The sequence below is a fragment of the Mirounga leonina genome, unplaced genomic scaffold, assembly GCF_011800145.1.
Source record: "Mirounga leonina isolate KUSES-001 unplaced genomic scaffold, KU_Mleo_1.0 Mir_82, whole genome shotgun sequence".
Classification (NCBI taxonomy): domain Eukaryota; kingdom Metazoa; phylum Chordata; class Mammalia; order Carnivora; family Phocidae; genus Mirounga; species Mirounga leonina.
This window is the reverse complement of record NW_023270825.1, coordinates 53,505,174-53,526,222: the sequence shown is the minus strand read 5'-3', so window position 1 is coordinate 53,526,222 and position 21,049 is coordinate 53,505,174.

The window sequence follows — 21,049 nt, the reverse complement described above, 5'->3', positions numbered from 1 at the left end:
ATACAACTCCAATATATCTTTAGAAAGTACTTAAGGAAATGATTTATTATATTGGTTGATGACAGGTATTGATCAAAGAAATTACATCTTTGACAATTCACATATTTTGTCAAGAAAAACAAGCTCTTTCTAATTACATGTATATAAATTAACAAAAATTCATGTAAAAAGCTAGGAACCTTCAAGACCATTCATAAATACATAAATTCAGTTACTTATTTAACAAAAAAATAAACATATCTACCATATGTCAGGTATTACTTTAGTCTCTAGGAAAGAGGCAACATTTTGAAGAGAAAAAAGATAATTTCACTATTGTTCTTATTTCTAAAAGTGTTATATAGAGATATATAATTTACATGTTAATATGATGCACTCAGTCAATATATAATATATGTTCACCAGAAGTGGCATTGTTTAATCATATGATGATTCTATTTTTTACTTATTTGAGGAATCACCATACTGTTTTCTGTAATGGCTGTGCCATTTTATATTCTCACCAACAGCACATAAGAGCTCCAATTTCTCCATATTCTAACCAACACTTACTATTTTGTTTGTTTTATTTATTTATTTACTTAATAGTAGCCATCTTAATGGGTGTGAGATAGTATCTTATGGTTGCTTTGGTTTCCATTTCCCTAATGATTAGTCATGTTGGACATCTTTTCATGTGTTTATTGGCCATTTGTATATTTTCTTTGGAGAAATGTCTATTCAAGTCCTTTGCCCATTTTTCAATGAGGTTGTTTGTTTTTTATTTATTTGTTCTATAGCTTTAATGTGGTGGTGGCTACATACCTCTATACATCTATAAAAATTCATTAAACTTCACACTTAAATATGGTGAAATTTAGTGTATGAAAATTATAGTCCACTAAACTATATTATACAATATAATTATTATATAAAATATATTTAAAAAATATAAAATAAATATGTAATTTTACTACTGAAGAGATATGAATGGCAAATTAGCATGTGAAACATCTGCAAATTATCCATCTTTAGAGAAATCAAGATTCAAACCACAGTGAAATATTGGTACATACCCCTGAGTGATAAAATTTTTTTTAATAAAATTTATTTCTTAGAGCATTTTTTCTTTTTTTAAATTTTTTATTGTTATGTTAATCACCATACATTACATCATTAGTTTTAGATGTAGTGTTCCATGACTCATTGTTTGTGCATAACACCCAGTGTTCCATGCAGAACGTGCCCTCTTTAATACCCATCACCAGGCTAACCCATCCTCCCACCCCCCTCCCCTCTAGAACCCTCGGTTTGTTTTTCAGAGTCCATCATCTCTCATGGTTCGTCTCCCCTCCGATTCCCCCCCTTCATTCTTCCCCTCCTGCTATCTTCTTTTTTTTTTTTTCTTAACATATATTGCATTGTTTGTTTCAGAGGTACAGATCTGAGATTCAACAGTCTTGCACAATTCACAGTGCTTACCAGAGCACATACCCTCCCCAGTGTCTATCACCCAGTCACCCCATCCCTCCCACCCCACCCCCCACTCCAGCAACCCTCAGTTTGTTTCCTGCGATTAAGAATTCCTCATATCAGTGAGATCATATGATACATGTCTTTCTCTGTTTGACTTATTTCGCTCAACATAATACCCTCCAGTTCATCCACGTCGTAGCAAATGGCAAGATCTGAGTGATAAAATTTAAATGAGTAACAATACAAAGTACAGAGAAGCTATGAAGCAACTACAACTGTTATACATATGGATGCAAAATGGTATAGCCACTTTGGGGTGCATGGATGGCTCAGTTGGTTAAGCATCTGCCTTCGGACCTAGTCATGATCCCAGGGTCCTGGGATCCAGTCCCACATCTGGCTCCCTACTCAGCAGGGAGTCTGCTTCTCCCTCTCTACCCCTCGCCCCTGCTCATACTCTTTCTTGCTCTTCTCTCTCTCAAATAAATAAATAAATAAAATCTTTTAAAAAAATGGTATAGCCACTTTGAAACATAGTTTGGATGTTTCATACAAAGTTAAACCTACATTTCCCATTAGCCCCAGCCATACCACTCATATTTACCAGAAAGAATAAAAATATTTGGTCATACAAAGACCTATACAAGAATGCTTAGAGCAGCTTCATTTATAAAAGTGAATACAGGATCAACCCAAACATTCATCAACTGGTGAATAAATAAATATACTGTGAATATCTATATGATGAAATTTTATTCAGCAATAAAATCAAGTGAAATATAGATATGTGCAAAAGCATTAATGAATCTCAAAAAATATGCTAAATGAAATAAGTGTAAATGCTGTATGATTCCTTTTCAATGATATTCATTTAAATCCAAAATTATGCAAACACTTCCGGTAAGTGGCTGTCAGAACCTTGGTGTAAGATTACCAGGATTAAAGGGGAAGTTGTGAAATAAGTATAAAGTTCTTTATTTTGACAATGGTGGTGGTGATTATATGATTATGTCCCTTATCAAAAATCAGTGAACAGTATAGATACAGACTGTTCAATTTATACCTCAATAAACCTGACTCTAAAAATATATACTACACAACACACAAATGATATGCCAGACAGTGGTAAGTGTTCTACAGAAAAATGAGAGAGATGAATCTGTGGGTGTGTTTGTGTTTTCATTTGTCATGGAAAGTATGTTGGCAAGTTAAAATACTATGAATCAGAAATTCATCTGAGAATATAATTTGTAAATATTATAGATATTGGTTATTATTCCTAGTAGAGGAATAGGTAGAAGGCTCTTCTGAGGCAGAAGAATCAGCAAAGATTCCCACGAGATTGGTGCAGAGTGAGAAAGGTAGGAAAATGACAGTACGTAGAAGTAAAGAGATAAAGAGCTAGGTTACATAAGATTCCAAGGTAATTTTAAGATTTTGGCTTCTCTCTGAATGAAGTAAAAAGCTATTGATAGATGGAAGGGGTAGCTCTATGAACAGATTACTGCTTTAAAAAGAATCTTCTGGCTATAGTTTAAGGACTAGGCTGGAGGGAGCAAAGGGCAGGAAAAGGAAAATCCTTTTGGAAAACATTGCCTTAAAGCAAGTGGGACTTGATTATGAAGGAATGGATCACGATGATTTTTTTGTTAAAGTAGTGGGATTCTTGATTTTCTTTTTGACATAACACTGAGAATTTGCTTTTTTTTTTTTTTTTTTTTTGACATAACACTGAGAATTTGCTGTAGGGTTGATTGTGAGGCATGTGAAAACAAAGACTCATGGTAATTTCCATTTTCTGGATATAAGGAACATGAAAAAGGGTAAGGAAGATTACTGAAGAAGTAGATTGGAATTGTATTAAAGGATAGAATGTGATTTTGACAGTTCAAATTAGAAATACATATCAGGCTTCCAAGAAGAGACTTACTACTGGAAATTTTGATCTGGGTTTGATAAAGAATTAGGACAAATAAATTTAGGAATGTCCAATGTCAATAATTAGTGAACAGATTTGATCAGTTAAGAGATGAATAATAGAAAAATTCAAAGACTGAACCCTGGGATTTTTCAATATTTCTACTCTTTTTTTGTCCCACTTTTTAAAATGGGATGTTTATTGTGGCAATCAGTAATTCACCTGCAGTTGTAAAAGAAATAATAGATCCCATGCACAATTCACCCAATTTCTCGCAATGGTAACATTTTGCAAGGCTGTATTATATCACAACAAGGATACTGACATTGATACTATCTACTGATCTTATTCATATTCTCCTAGTTATATTTGTACTCAGGTGTGTGTTTGTCTCTCTGGGTTTCATTTTAAAATGTTACTATTTTATAATTTTAAATATAAGTGCAACTCTGTGCCCTTTGCCCAATGTCTCCCCATTATTCCCACATCCCCACACCTGGTGACCACCATTTTACTCTGGTTCTATGCATTCAACTTTCAGATTCTGCATATAAGTGATGTCATATGATTTTTTCCTTTCTGTGTCTGACTTTTTTCACTTATCATAATGTCTTAAAGTTCATCCATGTTGTTACAAATAGCAGGATCTCTCTTTTATTTTTAAGTCTGAGTAATATTCCATTATAGGTATTTATAGGACAATTTCTTTATCCATTTTTCCATCAGCAGTTTGTGTCCATATCTTGGCTATTGGGAATACTGCTGCAATGAACATGGGAGTGAGATATATCTTTGAAGTACTGATTTCATGTCCTGAACAGGGATTGCTGGATCACACGTAGTTCTATTATTAGTTTTTTTGAGGATCTTCCATACTGTTTTCCACAGTGGCTGTACCAGTTTACGTTCCAACCCCCAGAGTGCACAAGGGTTCTCTTTTCTCCACATCCTCACCAAGACTTGCCACCTTTCATCTTCATAATCATCCTAACAGGTGTGAAGTGATATTTGGTTTTGCTTTTCATTTCTCTGATGATTAGTGATGTTGAATGCCTTCCTATATACCTGTTAGCCATTTGTATGTCTTCTCTAGAAAAAGTGTCTGTGTGGGTCCTTTGCCCATTTTTAAATTAGATTGTTTGTTTTTTTGCTATTAAATAGTATGAGTTCCTTATATATTTTGTATATTAACCCCTTATGAGATATATGGTTTGCAAATATTAATATTTCTACTCTCAATGTGAAAATATGCCTGTAAAGATTCAACAAAATAATACAAAAAATAAATTTAGTAAAAAACAAAACTAAACAGAAACAAAGAGATATCGATTGTTATTTTTAGGAGGGAAATATGAAGTGATGGTTAAAATTTACAGCAGTATCAATTTAAATACTTATATGAAGAAAATAATGTTATTCAAAATAAAAGAACTGATATGATACTCTATTTGTAAAAATATTTAAGTCAAAGAGCAAGATATTTATAAAATAAGCTAAAATATAGTAAATGTAGAAATTCTTACCAAAGGAATTTTTTTTTAATTTGTCATTTTATTGATGTTTGATTTTCCTTTGTGGTAAAACATAAGCCAATTTTCATGTAATAAATCTTGGAAAGAATGAAAAAAATACCAAAGTAATGACCTTATAAACTGGAACTTTTTAAATTTGAGAGATGATATGAGGTAAATCTCTTTGGAAAGAAATCTTAAACCAAAGGTTATGGAAAAGATTATTTGAGATAGAAATAGATCCAAGACTCAATTTAGACAGCAAGAAAACATAGAAGGTACAATTACTTTTTCCCTAATATAACCTTGAGGAAATGTATTTTTGTAGTTTTTAACGTATGCTTCTAAGTTTTAATAGTATTTGTGCTTCATTTATATGTAGGGAGAAATATTTAATTTTCTTTATATGTAGGTAGAAATATTTAATTTTCTTCTTAATAAAGAGAAAACATTATAATTTTTATAAACATTTTAGGATTTATAATAAAAGTTCAATTTGAGATGGTATAAAGTTTACAGTTTTAAAATGAAGCAGAATTGTTGGAATACAATTACTAAAATGAAATTTATGATGACGACCTAATCAAAAAATAATGCATTTACATAATTTTACATGTAAATGTATATATGCTTTAAATAAAACTACAAGTATTTTATTTTTTTTTAAGATTTTATTTATTTATTTGACAGAGAGAGACACAGCGAGAGAGGGAACACAAGCAGGGGGAGTGGGAGAGGGAGAAGCAGGCCTCCCGCTGAGCAGGGAGCCCGATGTGGGGCTCGATCCCAGGACTCTGTGATCGTGACCTGAGCCGAAGGCAGACGCCCAACGACTGAGCCACCCAGGCGCCCCATAAAACTACAAGTATTTTAAATGAATCTTACTTATTAAATGAAGATGCCTGAAAATTTTTGATTTTAAAATATTAAATTGGGGGCACCTGGGTGGCTCAGTCGGTTAAGCATCTGCCCTCAGCTCAGGTCATGATCCCAAGGTCCTGCGATCGAGCCCCTCATTGGGCTCCTTGCTCAGCAGTGAGTCTGCTTTTCCCTCTCCCTCTGCTTCTCTCTCTGCTTGTGTTTTCTCTCTTTCTCTCTCTCAAATAAATAAATAAAATCTTAAAGAAATATATTAAATTGGATTTCCACTCTGGTATTGACATACTAAGACCTTTCTGGATGATTATCCTATATAAAATTATTATAAACAATGAACACAATAAATAAAATTAACTGCATGGAGGCCCTGGAAAGTGAACAGAGTAGAACAGACACTGTGGCTGGAAGTACATATTGGAGAAAGGGAAGACAGGACCACAGAATGTAAATTTTTGTTTTCATGTCTTTTAGCCTCAAATAAGGACAATCTGGTATAACGTGTCCATGAGGCAACTGGAATGGCAATAAATAAAAGACATGGATCTTTCTGGTCTAGGGAACAGAAAAAAAGGAATCTGAGGAAACAGAGGCTGCTGAAGAGAGTGGGAGAATCTGGTATTCAGAAGGAGAATACACTAATATCTCTGACCCATAAACCATGCACTCATGAAATATATTCACATTTATAATATTCAAAATGAATTATCCAGTACAAAGAATAAAGAAAATAGAACATATTTTCTAGATTAAAGACAACCATCTAGAACTGATCTGAAATAAATTAAATGTTAGAAGTAGCACACAAAGATTTTAAAATTATTATTTTAATAATCCTAATTAAATAAACCAAAAGAGCTGCACAGTGAATAAAAGAAATGGAAATTTCATTATGGAGTAGAAAAGATTAAAAAGAACCAAACAGAAATTCTAGAGCTGAAAAATACAATATCTGAAATTAAAAAGTGAACTTAAAGACAAATCATTAGAAATTGTCCACAGTGGAGAAGGGGTTAAGATGGTGGAGTAATAGGGAGATCCTGGGCTTGCCTTGGTCCTCCAACACAGCTGGATTGATGTCAGATTAGTTGAGAACACCTAGGAAATTGATCTTAGGACTGGGAGAATGATCTGCACGACTGGAGGGAGAGAGCATGGCAAGTGCAAGGTGTGTGGACATCAACTGGGGGAGAGATAAGCTACGGTGCTGCAGAGGGTAGGGAGCCCTTTCTATGGAGAAAGGAAAGGGGGAGAAAGAGTGAGAGGAAGAGAGAATGGTGTGTAGCATTTGTGCAAGAAAACCACCACCCTGGGGCCACTGACTGGGGAGTCAATGGGAACTGTGGCAGGTTTTTGTAAGCATTGTGTGGAGCTCAAATTCCAAGGTTTTAAAGGTCCGAGACGCTCACCAGAGTCAAGCCATGGCATGTACTCCTGAGAAGGAGGGTGCAGGCCCGGGGGCACACATCCTGGTGTAGGGATCCCCTGGGTCACACTGAGAAAGAACATTCACCTTCCTGGAGTACTTCTGGAAGAGGGTATATTGCCTCTCCAAAGAGAAAAGACTTACTGGGTGCCAGTGAGTGGCCCTTCATCAGCAGGTGACAGAGGTGCATACAGAGGTTGCTGCTTTTTGCTGTTCTTCACCACAGACTCTGGTCATCTGTGCAGGCATGTGACTATTTTGGGGGGACAAAACACCACCAGACACAGCAGGGCAATGCTCTCCTGCAGAGGAGGGAAATGGGTCCACACCATGTCAGATCCTTTAAGATTTGGAGTTTTGAATCCCAGCCACACACCAAAGATAACACAGGAGAGCTGTGGTACAGGGCACGCTGAAGGCCCTGGGCACAGACGGGTGAGGGCAAGGATCTGATGGAGGCTTCCACAAAAGGAGAGACTGTTCCCTTTTCTGTGAGGGCTTCCTGAACAGGGTGGTTGTGAGTTCCCTTCCCCAGGAGGATAGGAGTGGGTGATGTCATCGGCCATCTTCCATGCCCCGCCCACCAACATGGTCAGACTTCAGTGAGTAACACAAATGTCTCCAGTGGAGGCAGGAGCCACTTACACCAAACCCCAACCTACTGTGCCCTGAAAGTGAATGGTTACTAGGGCAGGTCTGACTGGGAGCCAGCACAGCGGGCCTCTCCCCCAGAGGACCACCACAGGCATCCCATCTACTGACTTGGTACATGAGTGCACTAACCATCAACTTCAATTCTGGTGGAAATAGGACCAGGCTTTATTTCTTTTTTCTTCTTTTTTTCCCCCTTTGGAATCAGGCTTATCGTATTTTGTTTGTCTTTTTAGATTCCTTTTCTCTTTCTTTTAGATCAGGCTTCTTTTCTTATTTTTCTCTTTTCTTTTTGTTTCTTTTTCTCTCTTTTTCTTTGGAATCAAGATTCTAGTTTTTTATTTGTCTGTTTTTTTCATTCTTTTCACTTTTTCTTTTTTTTGGATCAGGGTTTTTTTTTTTCTTTTTTTCCAAGCTTATTTTAACAAATCAAAGCACAGCTAGTTAAAGGTCCAAACACTCCCCACTGCAAGCAAAGAGCAACTTTGCAGAGGACTAACCTGAGGAAAGAGCAGCCAAATGCAACAACAAAGTGCACATAGCATACACCAGAAACACCTTCCTGAAGTACCAGGCCCTGGACAGTGTATGACCCTTTCTTAATATAGCATTACTTTCAGGGATAAGAAACATACAAAATGACAAGATGGAGGAATTCTTCCCAAAAGAAAGATCAAGAAGAAATCACAGCCAGAGATTATCTCAAGATATAAGCAATATATCTGAATAAGAATTTAGAACAACAGTCATAAGAATACTAGCCAGGCTTGAAAGAAGCATAGAAGACACCAGAGAAACCCCTGCTGCAGAAATAAAAGACCTAGAAACTAGTCAGGTCAAAAAAAAAAAAAAAAAAAAAAAGATATAACTGAGATGCAAAACTGACTGGATGTAATAACAACAAGGATGGAAGAAGCAAAGGAATCAGACAACAGAAAGAAATAAAAGGCATCTAAATCGGCAAGGAAGAAATCGAACTTTCACTATTTGCAGACAACATGATACTTTGTAGAAAACCCGAAAGACTCCACCAAAAAATTGCTAGAACTGATACATGCATTCAGCAAAGTCACAGGATATAAAATGAACACAAAGAATTCTGTTGCATTTCTATACACCAATAATGAAGCTGCAGAAAGAAGTCAAGGAATTGATCCCATTTACAATTACACCAAAAACCATAAGATACCTAGGAATAAATCTAACCAAAGAGGTAAAATATCTGTACTCTGAAAATTATAGAACACTTCTTAAAGAAATCAAAGAAGGCAAAAAGAAATGGAAAAACATTCTGTGCTCATGGATTGGAAGAACAAATATTGTTAAAATGTCTACACTACCCAAAGCAATCTATACATTCAATGCAATCCCAATCAAAATAACACCAGCATTTTTTCACAGAGCTGGAACAAACAATCCTAAAATTTTTATGGGACCAGAGGAGACCGCAAATAGCCAAAGGAATATTGAAAAAGAAAAGCATAGAGGAAGGCATCAAAATCCAGACTTCAAGCTCTATTATAAAACTGTAATCATCAAGACAGTAGGGTACCAGCACAAAAACAGACACATAGATCAATGGAACAGAATAGAGAACCCAGAAATGGACCCACAACTATATGGTCAACTAATCTTTGACAAAGAAAGAAAGGATATCCAATGGTAAAAAAGCATTCTCAACAAATGATCTTGGGAAAACTGGACAGCTAAATGCAAAAGAATGAAACTGGACCACTTTCTTACACCATCCACAGAGATAAATTCAACATGGAAAAAAGACCTAAATGTGAGACAGGAATCCAACAAAATCCTAGAGGAGAACACAGGCAGCTACCTATTTGACCTCAGCTCTATCAACTAGCCACATCTCCAGAGGTAAGAGAAACAAAAACAAAATGAACTATTGGGACCTCATCAAGTTAAAAAGCTTTTGCACAGCAAAGGAAACAATCAACAAAAGTAAAAGCCATTACTTCTGTTACTTTATATTATAATAATAATCATTTTATTTTTCTAAAGGAATTGGCTAACAGCTGATTCCTTTATAGTAACAATAACATCATTAGAAATTGCAGAGAATTCTCTTCAAAGTTTATAGAGAAATTTTCATTTTTTATTTAATCAACAGCTCTGTAAGAAAAAGTATAAAAATAGTGTTCAAAAACATAAGTCTCTAAAAGCAGAATGGTTTTGATTCAAATGCATTTCTACCATTCATTAGCTGTGTGACATTTGTGTAATACTTCAACTCAACACTTCAGGTACTCCAACTGTAAGAAGGAAATGAGGGTTGTATATACCTCATAGGCTTAATGTGACTATTAAATAAGGTCATTTATATATAACACTTAACATAATATCTAGCAAACAGTAAATGTCAATAAATATGAACAAAGCAGTATGAAGATCATTTTATTTTATATTTTATTTTATTTATTTTATTTTATTTTACTTTATTTTATTTTATTTTTAGAGAGAGAGAATCCCACATTCAGTTCAGAGCCTGATATGGGGATCGATCTCATGACCCTGAAATCATGACCTGAGCCAAAATCAAGAGTCAGATGCTTAACTGACTGAGCTACCCAGGTGCCCTTCAGGCAGTATAAATGACTCTTCCAAAATAATACAGATCATATAATTGAATTAAATTATGAAATTCAAGATGGCACAAAGAAATGGAAAGACATTCTATGCTTATAGGTTAGAAGAACAAATATTATTAAAATGTCTATATTACCCAAAGCAATCTATAGATCTAATGCAATCCCTAACAAAGTACCAACTGCATTTTTCAGAGAACTAACTAGAACAAAAAAATTCTAAAATTTATATGGAACCACAAAAGACCCTGAACTGCCAAAGCAATTTTGAAAGAGAAAAGCAAAGCTGGAAGTATCACAATTCCAAACTTTAAGTTATATTATAAAGCTGCAGCAACCAAAACAGTATGGTACTGGCACAAAAACAGACTCACAGATCAATGAAACACAATAGAAAACCCAGAAATAGGGGCGCCTGGGTGGCTCAGTTGGTTAAGTGACTGCCTTTGGCTCAGGTCATGATCCTGGAGTCCCAAGATCGAGTCCCGCATTGGGCTCCCTGCTCAGCGGGGTGTCTGCTTCTCCCTCTTACCCTCCCCCTCTCATGTGCTCACTCTCTATCATTCTCTCTCTCTCTCAATAAATAAATAAAAATCTTAAAAAAAAAAAGAAAACCCAGAAATAAACCCACATTTATATGGTTAATTAATCTTTTTTTTTTTTAACAATTGTATTTATTTGACAGAGAGAGAGTGAGAGAGCACAAGCAGGGGGAACGGCAGAGGCAGAGGGAGAAGCAGGCTCCCCACTGAGCAGGGAGCTTGATGCGGGGGTCAATCCCAGGACCCTGGGATTATGACCTGAGCCGAAGGAAGATGCTTAACCTACTGAGCCACCCAGGCACCCTATATGGTCAATTAATCTTCAACAAAGTAGGGAAGAATATCCAGTGGGAAAAAGTCTCTTCAATTCCACCAAGAGAGTGGTCTTGGGAAAACTGGACAGCTACATGCAAAGAATGAAACTAGACCACTTTCTTACACCATACACAAAAATAAACTCAAATGGATTATATTTAAACCTAGATCTAGACCTAAAATCCTAGAAGAGAGCACAGGCAGTAGTGTCTCTGACATCAGCCATAGCAACATTTTTCTAGATATGTCTCCAGAGGCAAAAGAAATAATAGCAAAGGAAAAGCACAGCAAAGGAAATAACCAACAAAACTAAAAGGCAAGTTATGGAATGGGAGAAGATATTTGCAAATGACAAATCTGATAAAGAGCTAGTATTCAGAATATATAAAGAATTTATATAACTCAACACCCCCAAAAAAACAAAGAATCCAATTAAAAAAATGGGCAGAAGACATGAACAGGCATTTTTTCCAAAGAAAACATCCAGGTGGCCACAGACATGTAAGAAGATGTTCAACAACACTCATCAGGGAAATGTAAATCAAAACTAGGTGTCACCTCATACCTGTCAGAATGGCTAAAATAAAAAAAATGCAAGAAACAACAGATGTTGGCAAGGATGTGGAGAAAAAGGAACCCTTGTGCACTGTTGGTGGGAATGTAAATTGGTGCAGCCACTGTGGAAAATGATACAGACGTTCCTCAAAATGTTAAAACTACCCTGCAATCCAGTAGTCACACTACTGGGTATATACCCAAAAGATACAAAAGCACCAATTCAAAGAGATACATGCACCTCTGTTTATAACATTATTTACAACAGCCAAATTATGGAAACAACCCAAATGTCCATCAATAGATGAATGAATAAAAAAGTGGTTTTATATAAATATAAATATAAATAAATATAAATAAATAATGGGGTATTATTCAGCCATAAAATAGAATGAAATCTTGCCATTTGTGAGGACATGGATAGAGCTAGAGAGTATAATGCTAAGTGAAATAAGTCAGTCAGAGAAAGACAAACACCATATGATTTCACTCATATGTGGAGTTTAAGAAACAAATGAGCAAAATGAGAAAGAAAAAGAAAGTGAGCTATAACAAAGAAGTGGCTTAATCTGTATGTCATATGACTCTACAGGCTAAAATAAGAGTAAATTTTCATCACCTTTCATGTTTTACTACACAGAGTTTAGTCTCAGTCTCTAATATTTGTGTCTTTTCTTCTATCCACTTTGGTGCCTTTGAAATCCCTTTTTTATTAAGTGAAGATTAATTATTGTGAAAACTCTTTTTATAGTTCAGGCTGGAGCATATCTCCATATCTAAGAACTCAGTTGCCATTAATTTGTTTATTTTTTTAGCACAAAACACTTTATGAACCCTTTTTAAGTAAACAAAGATCTTTCTAATTACAACAAATAGTGTTCAAACCTCTTGGGAATATGAAGCAAATAAAAAATCTTATTAAGGTCTGTGCTAGTGTTTCTTAACCTTCAATGTATTCCAGAATAAACTGGGAAGTTTTAAAATATCTATCCTCCAACCCAAAGATTCTGATTCAGTATGTCTAGAAGATGTCGTAAGTAGCTCCCATCAGTTTAAACTCAAACCCATCAGTCTCTATATCCCTATACACAAACACAAAATTTTCCACCCCTGCCAATCACTCCTCCTCCATGCTAAAAATGACAGTAATTATATGTGTTCAATATATACACCAGCAGTAATTTATATCTTTTCATGATCTCTTCCCAGTCCTTGGCATTCTTTATTTTTTTTAATTTTCTTTTTAAATTAACTTTTTTATTTAAACTGAATTTGTTAACATATAGCGTATCATTAGTTTCAGATGTAGAATTCAGTTATTCACCATTTGCGTACAATACCCAGTGCTCATTACATCACGTGCCCTCCTTAATGCCCATCACCCAGTTACCCCATCCCCCCACTGACCTTCCCTCCAGCAACCCTCAGTTTGTTAACTATAGGAAACAAACTGAGGTTTTTTTGTTTTTTGGGTTTTTTTTAATCTTCTTATCTCTGCTTTGACCTTGTAGTGTAGACCAAGGATGAAAACCCATGCATAAGCAACAGAAGCTCTTACATGTACTTTCTCTTATTCTCAGTCCATTGAACCACATATATCCAGCTGTATTTATTCATACTCATTACTGTGTTTAGCCTTGACACATAAATTCTTATCAGTTATAGCAACTAGTTAATCAGAATATACATTATAATTAATACTCCCTAACTGTTCACAGATTTAAGGAAAAAAAAATAAGGACTGATTTGGATAACTATTTGCAAAGAGAGTTTAATATCTCAAACATTCCAAACAGAAGATAATTTTCGGTGTGCTGAATATAAATAGGAGTGGACACTGATAAACTACCAGGTTTTTCATTTTTATGCAAATGGCAGCATTGACAATAAAACATTGGAAACCATGTAACACCTATCAAACAATGGTTTAATGCATTGTGGTACATCAAATGAACAAAAATGTAAGAAATGAATTAACTATTTTATCTCTCAAGTCTATTCTAATATAGTTACTATGATCTACTCTGACTCTATTGAAGAGATTATTCCAGATAGTAATGAGAAATCAATCACTTATTTTACGAAAGCAGTATCATCCACAGAATAGACCTTACAAGACAGAAAAGAATCTCTTACTATTATCATTGATGTTCAAAAGATTCACATCTATAATCACGGTCATTCTTAAAATATATGTACATATTTTTAAACTCTTCTAATGGTGGCTATGACCATAAAAAATTATAGCATATACCACATGGATATCTTTTGTTCAGTATTTATAACAACAGTCTTCTTGACAACTTTGGAAGAGTATTATCATATCCTAAAACCAAGGGCCATCTACTACTGCAGATTATGGTCTATTGGCAGTTTTGATGGTAGCAGAACTGAGTTATTTCTGTTAGGGGCAATGAAAAATGCATACATTTGGTTCCTCCAAATATAATTCACGTACATGTCTTATGTCATAAAGGTTTATAATACAGATGGGCCAGGGTGACATTCATCAGATGTGGGGTATGTAAGAATAGAAAACTCCTACCTACAGGGCTAGAGCTGAGTTGTCTGAAGACAACAGGTTGCAAGAGAACAAATGTGCTCCATACTCCCTGGTCCAATCTCCTGTTAGTCCCCCAAGCTCTGACCTTAGACTAACTTTCTGACTCCCACTCCCATCCCTTCTTTTAGTTTTATGTAATGACATCTCTTATTAATTTGGTTGTAAAATTGGGCCTATGATAAGCTTTGCTCCCACCTCACCCATGGTAGGTTGAGGCCCTACTAATTCCCACTACATTAGGTAATTTAAAAAAAAGAAAGAAAGAAAAGAAAAACCTCTTTTTTTTTTTTTTTAATTGGCTTTTAAACTCTTCTATCAGCCCTGGTATCTTGAAGGAATCCTGACACATAGTATGTGCCAGTGTGGTTAAGAACTGCAGGCTGTGAAGCCATACTGTATGTGTTAAAATACCAACATCCTCATTCACAAGCCATGCAATTTTAAGAGAGTTAATTTATTTTCTTCAGTTTCTTAATCTGAAAAGTGTGGATATGACAGTGCCTTCATTCAGACTTGTTATGAAGTTGAAATTAATCAATTTTAAAATGCTTAACACAGAAGCAATTATCACATGAATGTTAGTATTAATTATTAATCATAAAGTCCTTCCAAGGTAATTCAAATATGGGGTATCAGATGCTCTACAGATAGCATAGATATTGCTTCACCTACATACACTCAACCTTCATTATTCATGGATTCTGTATTTGTGAATTTGTCATTTATGTATAGCTCTAAATTTAATACCTGATACTTCATAGCTATTTGCAGACATGCACACAACCTCAAAAACTGGGTTGCTCAATGCCCAAGTTCCCAGCCGAAGTCTAACAATAACTGTTTCAGCTCTCATGCTGTTAACCAGGGTCCTTTTTGCTATAGAGTAAGTGCCACATTTTTTGCTTTTTGTTGGTAATTTGGCTGTTTATAATGGCTCCCAAGCATAGTACTGAAGTGTTATCTAATGTTCCTAAACACAATGTGCCCTATGGATAAATACATGTGTTAGACAAGTTCCGTTCAGGCATGAGTAATGGTGCTTTTGGCAGTGAGTTTGATGTTAATGAACCAATAATATACACATCCAGGAAAAGGAAGAGAAAATTCTTCAATCTGTATGTTAAGTTCACTCTATAAAGTGCTAAAGTAATGTCTACAGTACATGATAAAGCTATGGGAAATACAGAAAACTTGCTAAATTTATGAATTCGAGAGATGACACCAAAAAAAGTGTAGTGGACAGCACTGCTGTAAATTTGAAAGCCAATAAAATAAATAGTGGCATTACCCAAGATCAAGGAAATCTTAATTCCTTCTAGTCAATGCTGGCTGGCTCATCTGTTTCAAAAGGCAACATATGGCAAAAATAAACAAACAAACAAACAAAAATAAATAAATAAATAAATAAAAATAAGCCCACAGGCCAGGCAGGTTCTGTAGATTAGGAGACTACAAAATAATTTTTAAATGCCTGCCAAATATTATACAAGAGATGAGTTATATAGAAGAACACATTTTTCAATACTATGAAAATAGTATGTTTTATAAAGAGGCTGGTAAATGAGCCTATATAATGCATGTGGCTTTCTGGTTGAAGAAAATGTGACCAGAGGTTTATAAGAACATTTACCCTGCATTTTCCCTGGGAGCAGTCATTAAGTATTTGCTAATTCAGTATTTATAGCAACTTTACAGAACATAGCTACCATAAGTAATGTAGGTAAAGTTAAGTAAATAAGTAAAGTCAACCAGCTACTGAGAAGAGGAAGCAGAAATTCTTCTTCCATCACTGTGATACACTGCAGGATGGCAGACTTGTACTTTCTCACAAATTGGTATAACAAGATTTTTATTTATTATTTTTATATATAAAGTTACCTTGATACTGCTTTAAAGAAAGTTATTGTTAAATTTAAAAGTTCATTTTTATGTTGGGGGTTCTGATATATGTAAATACATTAAGTTCATATATTCATGTAATTAGTTGCGTAAGGCAGTGTTAGGTAAGAATGGCTAAATAAGTGCCATGCAAAGTTTCCCACATTCCTTACCGGTCTTGAAATACTAACTAATGCAATATGAAGGTCTGATGTCAAAGGTAAATACAAAGGGATTCAACCACTTCATTAAGTTGAAACTTAACACAGGTCACAATGCTCTGCTGGGAAGAAATTGGGAACATCTTTTGCTGGGGATATTTTTATAAAGAACTGTGATATTTTCTACCTTTGCATTTTCTCAGTGTGTCAGCTTAATAAAACAGTAATCACATAAACCATCTTCAGGGAAGAAACTATAAGTGGCTAATTTATTTGAAACAGTAGTTTGTACTTGTCAGTATTATTCTTTTAAGGAGTAACTGTGTTTGTGCCAAGTCAAGCACCTAAAGCTTCTGTACACTAACTCCATTACAATTTGCTATAGTATTACTAATTGATAGTGATTATGTCTATGTGAGGTGAGTAGTTCAACCAAAATATGTATTAAAATAAATCAATTGTGGATTTATGATATTTTTTTGGATTTATGATTTTAAATGACATTATTAAGGTCTGGTTCCCACTATGTTTTTTTTATGATTTATATTATCTGGATTATTTTTCATTTCTTTTCAACATGTCATTTGTAGAATCTCTTCTTTTTATAATTAATATGTTTTGTTTAAAAAAGATGTCAATCAACCAGCCATTATAATAATGCTCTCGTCTTTGTTTTGCATTTCTTGTTTTTTTTATTTATTTTATTATTATTTTTAAAGATTTTATTTGTTTATTTGGGAGAGTGAGTGAGCAAGCAAGAGAAAGAGAGAGAGAGAAGGCACAGAGGGAGGACGAAGACTCCTCTGCTGAGTGGGGAGCCCTACACGGGGCTCAATCCCAGGACCCTGAATCATGACCTGAGCCGAAGGCAGACGCTTAACTGACTGAGCCACCCAGGCACCTCTATTTTATTACTTTCTAATACCATAAAAACTTAGCTCCAGGGAAATTTATGTGACATACGTGCTTTGTAGATTATGGTGTAGAATGTTAGAGTTATTTATAAAGCAAGTATTACAATGTTTGTGTGACATTGAAGGCCAACAATGCAACTCTATAAACACCAATAACAGCAAACACATAGCTTTAACAGGACTTACGAAGTCCCAGTTCTAAGCACCTCACCTGTACTAACTCATTTAATCAAGAAAGTAACCCTATGAGGTAGGAACCACCTTTATCATTTCCAATTTACAAATTAAAGGAACTGAGCAAAGAGAATTTAACTTGTCCTAGGTTACCCAACCAGAAAGCAGCAAAGTCAAAATTTAAACTCAAGGGAGTTTGATTGTAAAATCTGTTCTCGAAAGCATTAAAATATTTTGCCCACTGTAAAACTAGAGAAAACACTTTAAGGTACATTATCTTACTGACTTCACAATAATTGTACAAATTAAACTACTTCAAAAATTCTCTGGCATTCTTCTTTTTGCTTCACCTTAATTTGCTTTTCCTGAATCTTAGCTACAGTTATGCCCGCGCTCCATTCAATGTTCCTGCCTTGAAGCTGGGGTCTGAACTTCCTGGTTGATTCATTTTCTAGAACTGTATAACACATTGCTATCCCAGGAGCAATAACCTCGGCTGGCATCTCTCTGGGTAACAGTCTAGGGTTTTTTTGTTTTGTTTTGTTTTTTCAGTCTAGGGTTTTAATCAAGGCTCTTTTGGTTACAAGTTATAACAAAACAAAACTACACAAATGACTTAAGCAGGAAAAGCTGGAAAAGTGGAATCAACAGGAGACATGGATACTCCATGGAACCCAAAGAAAGGAAATACAATCAAAAGAGATTAACACCTGGAAATGTTAGAAACCTGTAAAAAATATCAAGCCCCAAATTTCCTGTCTCTCCTTCCCTCTGTGACATCATGCTCCAACCTGTTTTGTTTACACGTCTCCCTTATTCTATTCTTTCTACAAATTGGTTTTCTCTCCTTTTCTGGGTATATGGCAGAAGATGGTCATCCTATACCTCCAAAATTCACATGCCTTTCATATATGACCAGTATAATCTAACACCTTTGAATCCCAACTCTAAATCCTGAATTGGGAGAATATGAATGAACCATTGGGGGGACATGTGCCCACTTTTCATTCTATAAGCTATATGGAAGGGCAGAGTCTGGTTACATATTTCTATGTAGATTAATACACTTTTCCTCACATGGCTCCTTTAACATTTCTGGGTGCCACTAAAATCTATAATCAAATTACCAACCCGAATCTAACGTAAAATAAAAATATTGCGTTATATATCTTTCTACTATGCAGGGAGGTAGCCTGCTGTGGGGCTTTGTTCTGGGTCTTCAGCATTAAGCATAATTATCCAAGTCTACAAGAAATGCAACATTCAAATCTTTTTTTGTGTGTGATTTGAGAAGAAACTGCTATATTCACAATGTAAAAATAAAATTTGGCAATTACAGAGTTAAGACGTAAGTGGTGTTTACTTCTTAAAAATAAGACTTCATAGCCTGGGGGAGGATTTTAAAGTAAGGAAAAGAAATATGAGCTGTAAGCAATTCCGAACTTTAATAGTGAGCAAGAAAATTAGGAAGATCCTAAACAGCAGAATGATTCATGAAAACAATGAGTAGAGAAAAATATGAAGAGGCAGTATATTTTTATGTGAAAATACTGAAAGTGAAGTCAAAATTAAGAGCTATCAATTTATTGCTGGATTCATGTGCTAAGAGCATATCTTGTCTCATTATTCCCTGTCTCTTTTAACTTCCATTTATCTTGCTCTGCAAATTGTTACAATATGAATCTTCTTTAAATATCAATTTTATTAGTTTTATTTGATATTCCTGTAGCTCTAAGCTGCCCTAATGTGTCCTTATTATTGATTAAATTGTGCATAAAGGTGAACAAAATTTAATGCAATGATTCAGAATTTATAGATACTCAGAGTTATAGTTACAGTTATAGCAAACTCTAAGTCAAATATTGCAGTTGTTGCATTAAATACTTATCTTTACAAATTTTATAGAACTATTGTCTTATATTGGCTATACTCTATTTTCTGTAACAGAATTTCAAAAAAATCTATTTTTAAATCAATTTATTTTACTAAAACCATTAAAAAATAGGGACTTTCAAAATGACAAAAATTTCTAAGTTTTAGCTTTTAATTTATTTGTAGCAGTTTAATTGAAAGATATGTGCATAAACAAAGCTCAGATAATGCTTTAAGGTAACACTCTGAATATGATATTAATAATATCATATAAATCTGAATAAAGGCCTTTTGGGATACAAGTTTATCATAGCTGTAATTATTTTTAACCCATTTCTTTAAAGAACATATATACCTCCCAACAGATGAGAGGGCAAAAACTTAATTGTTGTTATTGTTTCATTTATATATAAACCTCCATAAATCAACTGTAATTGATTTTTTTTTGTTTTATTTAAAAATGTTTGGGAAAATTGAGCTGAATTAAGCAGAATCCCAAACATAAATCAATTCAGTTCCATATATCCTCTCAACAGCCTTCCTCTGAGATTGCCATCTGTTGTCACTAGAGACTTATGAAAAAAGTCTACCCAAAAGAAACCATTTCAGTCCAGGAGGAGAGAGCTGAATAAGCAGCTAACCTGTCTTAACTAGCTATTGTGTAGCTAGGCTACCACATCCAGGAAAAATCAGTGGGAAGTAGGTGTTATCCACTACAACTCAGAAGAACCTAAATTGGGAAAAATAGTCCTTAAGTAGAACCTGGGTTTGAGAGAAGGATAGAGAAATAAGGATTATCACTGGGCTACACAGTCTGAGATAACCATCAGCACATGTAACCTTATATTGAGGTCCATTTTCCCCAGTGTTTCTGGGACACAACTTTATGGAGGAAATGCACCTGATAGTTAACCTGGATATACGATATTTCTTGTGTAGTATGCAAAATAATAGAGATTACAAACCAGTTGATAGTTTAGTTTAAGGATACTTAAAGTAAAAAAGAACATGATGGGCATAAATGAAATAATGTTCCTAAATGAGCTGGAACACACAAGTATATCTTGAGAATATTACAGATTCATGGGCTAGTAATAAGGGAAAATCATTATAAACTATTAGAACCCTGCCTTTCAATGTTTGTATTTGAAAAATATTTAGCTATCACTTAGACATGGATATAGCTACTTCTTTCTTCAAATGGTAAAGTCTATGTTATCGATTACAGTACTAAAGTTGAACATACATTTGTACAACCAATAAAATATTTGTTTATAATTTTGTCCTGTATTTTATTGATATTTAAATTATGATTGAATTAAGCATTGATCATGTGAAACTTGCTGATTGTGATAAAACTGAACTTATCCTCCTCCCTGCATTTTAAGATTTAGGATTAAGAACAGCTTCATGTGCAATCTTACCAAATTATTTTACATCCTAATTGATCACATGCCATCAGATGAGATTAATAAGGGTCAAGTGAAACTTCACTCTGAATCATAACTTACTGTCTGCTTAGAATTTCATCTTAAAATGTTTCCTTTTCTTAAACAGAAGAAATTGAGAAAAGCTTTTTTGGGAAAATGAGTTCTCTTTTGATAAATATTCCAGGAATATGAGACTTAGAGTTTT